The sequence below is a fragment of the Hipposideros armiger genome, unplaced genomic scaffold, assembly GCF_001890085.2.
Source record: "Hipposideros armiger isolate ML-2016 unplaced genomic scaffold, ASM189008v1 scaffold_556, whole genome shotgun sequence".
NCBI classification, from domain to species: domain Eukaryota; kingdom Metazoa; phylum Chordata; class Mammalia; order Chiroptera; family Hipposideridae; genus Hipposideros; species Hipposideros armiger.
In genome coordinates this window covers 386975-395517 of record NW_017731906.1, presented here as the reverse complement: position 1 = coordinate 395517, position 8543 = coordinate 386975, and positions in this window count along the sequence as shown.

Genomic DNA, 8543 nt, shown 5'->3' with positions numbered 1-8543 from the left:
CGTCCTCCACAACTAGACTGAAGAACAAAACGACAGCAACTTGTCTGTTCCCCTTCCCCCAATTCCCCAGCACTGCTCCCATCCCCCCAATTCCCCAATAAAAATCTTTAAAAAAAACCCACAGTGAGATACCGCCTCACACCTGTTAGAGTGGCTGTCATCAAAATGACAAGAGATGGGTGTTGAGGAGGATGTGAAAAAAAGGGAACCCTGTGCACTGTTGGTGGGAATGGAAATTGCTACAACCACGATGGAAAACAGTATGGAGGTTCCTCAAACAATTAAAAATAGAGCTACCATATGATCCAGCAATTCCACTTCTGGATATACATCGAAAAGAAATGAAAACAGGATATCCAAGAGATATTGGCATCCCAATGTTTATTGCAGCACTCTTCACAATAGTTAAGATTATATTGGTGGACCGTGGATTATATTGTTGATTTACGGATAATGGATGAATAGAGACAGAAGATGATACACATACACACACACACACACACACACACACACAAACACAAACACACACACACAGAGGAATATTTTTCAGCCATGAGAAAGAAGGAAAGCTTGCCATTTGTGACAACAGAGATGGACCTTGAGGGCATTATACTAAGTGATAGACTAATACTGTATGATATCACTTGTACGTGGAATCTAAAAAAGCCAAACTTACAGAAATAGAGAGTAGAAGGGTGGTTGCCAAAGGCTCGGAGTAGAGGAAATGAGGAGATGTCGTTCAAAGGGTCCAAACTTCCAGTAGAAGATGAATAAGTCCTAGAAATCGAATGAACAGCATTGTGATTATAGGTAATAATACTGTATTGTACACTTGAAAATTGCTAAGAGAGTAGCTCTTAAATGTTCTCACCACAAAAAAAGAATGGTAATTATGTGATATGATGAAGCTGTTCGCTAACACTATGGTGGTAATCATATTGCACTATATGAGAATATCAAATCAGCATGTTGTACACCTTAACTCACACAGTATTATATTTCAATTCTATCTCAATAAAGCTGGGGGACAAAAAAGAACAGGAAAGATCTTTAGAAACTAGCTGAATTTAACATTTCTTTCTAGACCATCCTAGGCATCCAAAGCTTTATTCCAACAGACTGTTTGAGTATTTAAATAAATGTTCTATCTGGTTCTGATTCCTGGTGCAGAAAACTAGATGGAAATTCCTTTTAGCAGCTTTCTATTCTGTGGACCCAACATCAAAGAGACCGCTCTAACCCAGGGCCAGTCTCCTGAGTTTCTTGTCACCAGCATTGGATCAAAATTCTTCATTTGGAAGCAACCTGCAAGTCTATAAACAGATGAATGAATAAACGAAATGTGGTATATGCATACACGGGAACATTATTATTCAGCCTTAAAAAGGAAGGAAATTTTTACACATGGTCATATGCAAAATAAGTGAACCTTAATGACATTATGCTATGTAAAACAAGCCAATCACAAAAGTACAAATACTATATAATTCCACTTATAGGAGGTACCTAGAGGAGTCAAGTTCATAGAGACAGAAAGTAGAATGGTGGATGCCAGGGCCTAGGAGGAGGGGGAATGGAGAGTTATTGTTTAATGGGTACAGAGCTTCAGTTTTGCAAGATGAAAAGAGCTCTCAAGACATGCTAGTGATGGCAGCACAAAAATGTGAATACTTGATGCCACTGAACTATATATTTACAAATGGTTAAGATGGTAAATTTTGTGATATGCGTGTTAGCACAGTTTTAATAGAAACCTAAACTCCTCATTTGCTAAGGGTTAGTACTTGGCCCTGCTAATACTTCTAAATCAAGGAAAAATGACGGGATAGAATCTTCACAGCCATGAATGATGATAGAATGTTCTCTCAGGGCTATCTAAAGGACCAGAGGAAGCTGTACAAAGCAGGAACCATGCCTGCTGCTTGGCTTAATGAAACAACTTTGATGTTGCTTTCTAGCTCTAGCTGACCTTTCCCTAGCTAGAAGGGGTTAATGGAATGTAGTTACCTCAGACTGATCAGATATGCTGAGAAATATAGGTTCCTGAGCAGGCTATTACCTGCATCCACATGAATGTTGACAAGCATTTATTTTGTACCCTTTCCCTTCCCAAGGGAATACATTAACACTCAACCCTGCCTTCAAGGAATTTGCAGGCTGGGAGGCCAGAAGTATACATGTGAACCACAACAATGCCCTTATATGGAGTTATGTGGTCCAGGCAGCAAGTTTTATGAAGGCGAGAGGTCTGAGCATGGGAAAAAATGGAAGGGCCTCCCGGAGTAGGAGGTGTGGATGTGAATTGGACTAAAAGATTAGGGCCTAGAAAGGAACATGGCAGTTCCTTTCTGCCACGTGGGATTTTGGGGCAGTGCAAGTCCAGCCAGAGTAGAAGAGCCTATAGTAGAAATCAACGAAGTTTGCAAAGTGGAGAGCTGAGGGGGATAGTCCGTAACAGGCCTTAGATGGTAGGATGACATTTATCAATGAAGAATATCACTCTAACTCCATAAGTCTTTGCCTCTCAGATGGCCACTCCTTCAATGCGAACTATCAGTGGTGTGTGGACATTGTTTATGTTCAAAGACCTGTCTTAGGGTTTCAAGGGCCTTTGGGTCCTTGAGCAAATGACTTGATTCTCTGAACCTACTTCCTTGACTATGAAATTAGAGTAATATGTCTTACTTCACTGGATTTGAGAATTTACCAGGATAACAGGTGAAAAAAAACCTTGTCTAGCCCAGAATAGGTTGTTAATATTGGGGGATGTGGCAGGAGGGGCTGTTGGTGTATATATATATATGTTTATTTTAAAGAGTTTTTTGGGGGGAATTGAGGGATGGGAACAGTGCTGAGGAATTGGGGGAAGGGGAACAGACAAGTTGCTGTCTTTTTGTTCTTCAGTCTAGTTGTGGAGGACGTTGCTTCACTGGCCCAAGTTGGCACCATCACTGCGCTCTTCCTGGGCAAGGCAGATCAGTCGCCGGCCTCTGGATGGCCGCTCACTGCGGCTGCTGGCTACACACGGTAGCCCATGGCAACCCACTGCAGCAGGGTCTACATACAGCCTACGCCGTCACTGGCGACTCACGGCAGCCCAGCTCCAGGTTGAGCTGTTGTTCAGCATCTTAGCTGTAGAGGGCAGTGTCACAGGCCCTCATGTGGGATCTGAACCGGGGCCCTCTGGCATCCCAAGCCAGCTCTTAACCAATGCGCCACTCAGCCGGCCCTGTTTATAACTTTTAACCCTAACATAGAAAGTCTGAACATGAGCATGGGTGTCTTCACATCTCTTTTAAATTGGGGCCAGACCTGAAGTTTACAAGATCAGAATGTAAATGGGATTCTCAGGCGAGATATTGCATCAAATTCTAGGGAGTTAATTTTTTCTGAAAGGGACATCTCAGAGGTCTCCTGATGGTTGTCTGGGAAGGGAAATGAACCCACGTGGGGATTTGTCTGGAGCTGTAACTTTGGCCAGCCCCTGGGAAACACGTGTGTGCTAGATGTAAAGATCAATGTATGAGGTTCCGGAGCCCATGTCTGAGAATGGTTTAAAATGCAGAAACTTCCCAGTAAGTGGTAACCCTTTTAGGCTGGTGTCTTGCACCTTCCATGCCCCTCCAAAGTGAGCCCACTTCTTGGCTTGTTTCCATGGCATTTTTTTCACTTCTGGTTCGGCTTTCTCACATTGGGCTTCTGTCTGTCTCCCTTTGCTAGGTTATGTGCACTTTACATGGTGGTGTGTAAGCATCTCTCTTAGGGCTTGGTGCAGCTTGTCAGACACCCCCTGTAAATGAGGCACTTTCAAAGTCATTGTCATTTATGTTTTACAACTATCCCAACCCCCAGCTTTATGCTTTCTTCTTTTTATTTATCTACCAGTTGTCAAAATAGTGAGTGGGTTCCTTAGTATGCTTCAACGTGATCAATTAGGGTATTTTTAGTATCGTTAAGAGCTCACATATTTATACATATTTGATGAGTTTGAATCTGTTCTAGCTGTTATCCTTATTGATGCTCAGATTGTGCTATCTTTAGCCAGTGGGAGCCTATTTAAGTTGTCTTCGGACTTCTTTGGACATGACCTTACCACTATTTGATAGTTTCTTTGTTGTCTGGTATGACAAGGTGTTCCAGGCTTATCTCGAACATTTCCTGATCCAGGCCTAGAATTAGCCATTTCCTCAAAGAGTTCTTTTAGCAAAAACAGTATCTAGAATGCCCAGGGGTGTTCATTGCTGTTGGGTTGGTCACACTTAATTTTTACATGGTTATAATTAACGTGAACTGTCACTTTGTGTACTGCTTTTTTTTCACAAGCCATCTTTGTATTTTTATTTACTTTTACATAGTATTTTTTCCAGTTTCTAATTATGAAAAATTGCAATCATACACAAAAGTAGAGAAAATGGTCTAATGAACACCAATTCACACAGTTTCAAAAATTATCAAGATTTCATTCTGTTTCATCTACCCCTTTTACTGTTTCTTTGCTGGAATATTTTAAAGCAAATCCAAGACGTGTACATGAGTCTTATAAATGTCCTGTGAGTGAAGGTACCATCCCTTATGTGTACATTGCCCCTGGTTAGACATTTGTGTTGCTTCCAACTATCCACTGTTACATACAGTACAGGCCTGTTCTGTTATACAGGTGGAACATCCGAGAGTTTCACCCCAGCCGATGAGCCACAGCATTTAGTTAAATATCAGTAACTAGCCCCACAGATTACTTGGAAGATTATCTTGGACAGGCCATCCGTGTGTTCTGCCTTAGCCTGCTCAGGAACGACGTGCCGGTGCGCACTCTGCAGGCTTCCGAGAGCTTTTTCTGTGTAATAGTTTCTCTAGTAAGGATTATAGGAATGAGTCTGTTACTTTGATCTTTTGATATAATTTTCTAGAGGAAACAAATGGGTATAGGCTAGATGTAGACATACTTTCTTGGATACCAACAGAGGCTACATACAGTGTGTTGAGTTCAATGCCCACTAGCAGTGTATCTAAAGATGTACTCATTAACAGTGAGAGTCTACAGTGTGCGCGTATTCCCCTCACGTTTACGAACTTGGGGAGTCAGCTGGGATTATAATGGCAGGCCGTATGAGTGACAAAGATCAGTGCTGTCGGAGCCCAGGAGAGACTGGCCTGGTGTGGTCACCGAGCTCCATGTCACAAGACCTATGTTTAGACTTTACGTGCTGGGTAATCTGCCATTTCACCTTCCTGTACCCATTTCCTCATACATTCTTAGCACTCGGTGTGCATGTCACCTTGTGGCAGCCTGGGCCGCCCCACCCTCCCCATCAGAATGAGTTCAGAAACCCCTTCTCCATGCTCCTATGTCATCCTGCCTGAGTATCACGGACTCGCTGTTGTTTATGCTGTGCTTCCCCTAGACTGGCAGTGCTTAGACTGTATCTTGTCTTTTGTTCATCCTTGCAGCCCTGGTACCTAACGCACTATAAGTTATTGGGCAACTAGGACTTGATATGCTTCTAACTTTTGAATAAGTAGGATTGGTTATATTTCTTTGGAAAAGAAAGAGCTTGAGCTGAAATTGGATTGAAAGTGCAATGTTTTTGTTTTGTTTTATTTTTTGTTTTTTTGGGTTTTTTTAGAAACAGGATTTGGGAACTTTCATGGGCTAGGCTATTAAAAAATTGAATCCTTTTGTAATACTTAAAATTTCACTCTTATAATGTTATTGTAAACAGACCATTAAAAATAACAATATTTTAAAAAAACACCTGTAATACTCTCACCATGGCATAAATATTAACATTTTAGTGTATTTCCTAGTCTCGTCTTTCCTATATTTATATGTGCTTTGTATATTTTAAAAAAATCAATGTAAGACTGTACCACCTTTTGTATGCTTTAAGTTAATGCATTGAAAATATTTCCTTGTGACACAGTCATCTAAGACCTGATTTTTAATGGCTGCTTAGGCAAAATGACTTAATAAGACAGAGCTTCTCAAGCATGTGTAACATAAGGACACTTTAAAGAAACATTTTTACAGGTTCTTGATGTTTAATTAAATTATCTTTATTATTATGTAACCAAAATGTCTATAAAAAAACTGTAAGATATAATTGTATACTTAGAGCTCTTCTATAGTTATAAAACCAAAATAAATTTACAAATTAAATAAAAACTTCAGAACCAATATAATTCATATTAACAACAGTGGACATTTTGCTGAAACTAAATTGCTGCTTAAAACGTAACTATGGCCCTTATTTTTATGAAGCCTGTCTGTTCTGTGTCTCATTCTTTTCTATATTTGAACGGCAGTGAAGCTTTGGTTTGTATAGCGAGCCATTTGGCTTTACTTGGTATGACTACATTGCTTACATATGCAATCACCTCTGTCCTTTCTCATGAGTCATTAGTGTATGATATTAAAGAACTTAGTTCTTGATATCAATGAGATTATAAATGCAAATGCTGGTAATCAAGGAGCACCTTTCACTTGTAAGATGATCCTTCAGATCATTGAGACTATGCTTACATATTATATTTTAAGATCACCCTTACCCTTAAGATGAAAACTCATTATGGAAAAAAAATTTTTTAAGTGGGTTTGGAGATCCCTAGGGATGTGTCTTTGGACCCTATATTGAAAAATCCTGGTTTAACTGTGAAAGGCATGGGCTCTGAGGGTTAGCTCTGCGTCGCAATCCACGCTAAGCCTCCCATGTGGTTTGTAGGCTTGAGCAAGTTTCTTCATCTTTCAGAGTTTTCATTTCAATCCGTGTAGTGGAGATAATGGTAACTTGAACCAGTTAATTGAACAGTTTGAACCCAGAAGGGTGCAAACATGAACGTTTTTGTTTTTCTCCAGGCAGAACTCCCAAGCGTGCTTTGTCAGAATCTCCTTTCTCTTCTAGAAGACAAATCCCTCGATGATACCTTGGGCAGAGTCCGAAACCTTCTGACCACTCTGGGTTATAGAAAGTCCACCATTTAAAATTTTTCGTATATCTAACTGAAAGCTTTTCCTACTTCTGTTACTGACCAGACTTGTGGCTCTGGAGATGTGAAGTGGGGAAAGGTAGATTTGGTTTATTTGGAGAGTGTGGAGGTGGGAGGGCATAGAGTCTCGGTGGACTTCTGTTGTTACGGTGTCTAGGGATGGGCAAGAGGAAGAGGGAGAGAGAGATAAGTGTCTCTTAAATGGTTGTTGTTGGGTTCTCCGTGATGACATTTACTGGTTGTCTGACCAGCACTGCCTCTGTGTGCACACCCCAAACTTGTGAGTTCTCTGGAGGTTAGGCTCTCCCACTGCCACTGCTTGGTCTCCAGACCTGGAGAGGAAACTGATATTAAGTTCTTTCAGGCCAGCACCCCACAGCTGGGGCCACTTGCACAATGGACAGCCCTGTTGGGTTGTCCTGGCAAGAGGGCTTAAGGCCAGCAGCTTCCATGGGACTGCTTGATGCATGGGACTCATATCCATGCTGAACAGTAGGGCGACAGCACTGCTGCCCCTTCTCGCTCCATTTCCCCTTCCCCCATCCAGAATGATGCAAGACAGGTCTGCAAGTCAGCTGCCTGAGCAGGCATTCACCAGGCATTGCAATTTAAAAAATTTTTTGTCCCAACCCTTTTTTGGTGCCATCCCTATTCTCTCTAACCAGTTTTCTTAGTGGAGCCCACTGTAGAGATAGGAAGAGTACCACCCCAAATTACAGCACTGTCCTATAGGTAAGAGGACCCAGGGTTTCCCCTTCCCACCTCTGATCTTCTTTTGTGGATTCTATGTGTGTGTGTGGGGGGGGGCGGGGGAGGAGCAGTGCAGGGACACCAGTGATGGTTGCGTTAGAAGGTCTCACGCAATAGCATCTTAATAAATTCTTGAATTAGCCCAGCCCCAGTTATTGAATGCTTTCTTTACCTTATGGGGAACTTACCCTCTCTCTGTTCTTTACTTTGGTTTCTATTTGCCAATTCTGGTGCAACTGGAAAAGTCCCACTCAACATTCCCTTACAACTATGTTATAAACGGCTGTTGTAGTAAATATGATAATGTCAGACACATTGTCAGCACTCTCCAAATGGTAACTGTTACAATTATTGCAGTACCATATTTATTTGACTCTTCCATTGTTGGGCATTTAGATCGTTTACTATTCCACTATTTTAAATAATGCTGTGACCTTCATAGCAAAGACTTTTATCCTTAGGAGAAATCCCTATAAATGGAATTTCTAATTCAAAGGGTGCAGTTATTTGCAAGGCTTTTGACACATCATACCATATTGCCTCTCGCAAAGGCTAAGTTTAGTTTTCCTGATTCTTCTTTGATACCAGATAGTATAATTTTTAAAACCACCTGACAATTTGACAGGAACAATCCTTGTTTTAATTTGGATTTCTCTGATCGCAGCTGGTTTGAATACATTTTCACCATGTTTTTGAATGAGTTGCTTGTTCAAATAATAGGTGTTTTTTAAATATAAATAATTGATGGCATTGGGAGGACTGAGTGGCTTTGGGTGATGTAAAAGAACACTTGGAGTCACTTGAGCAGG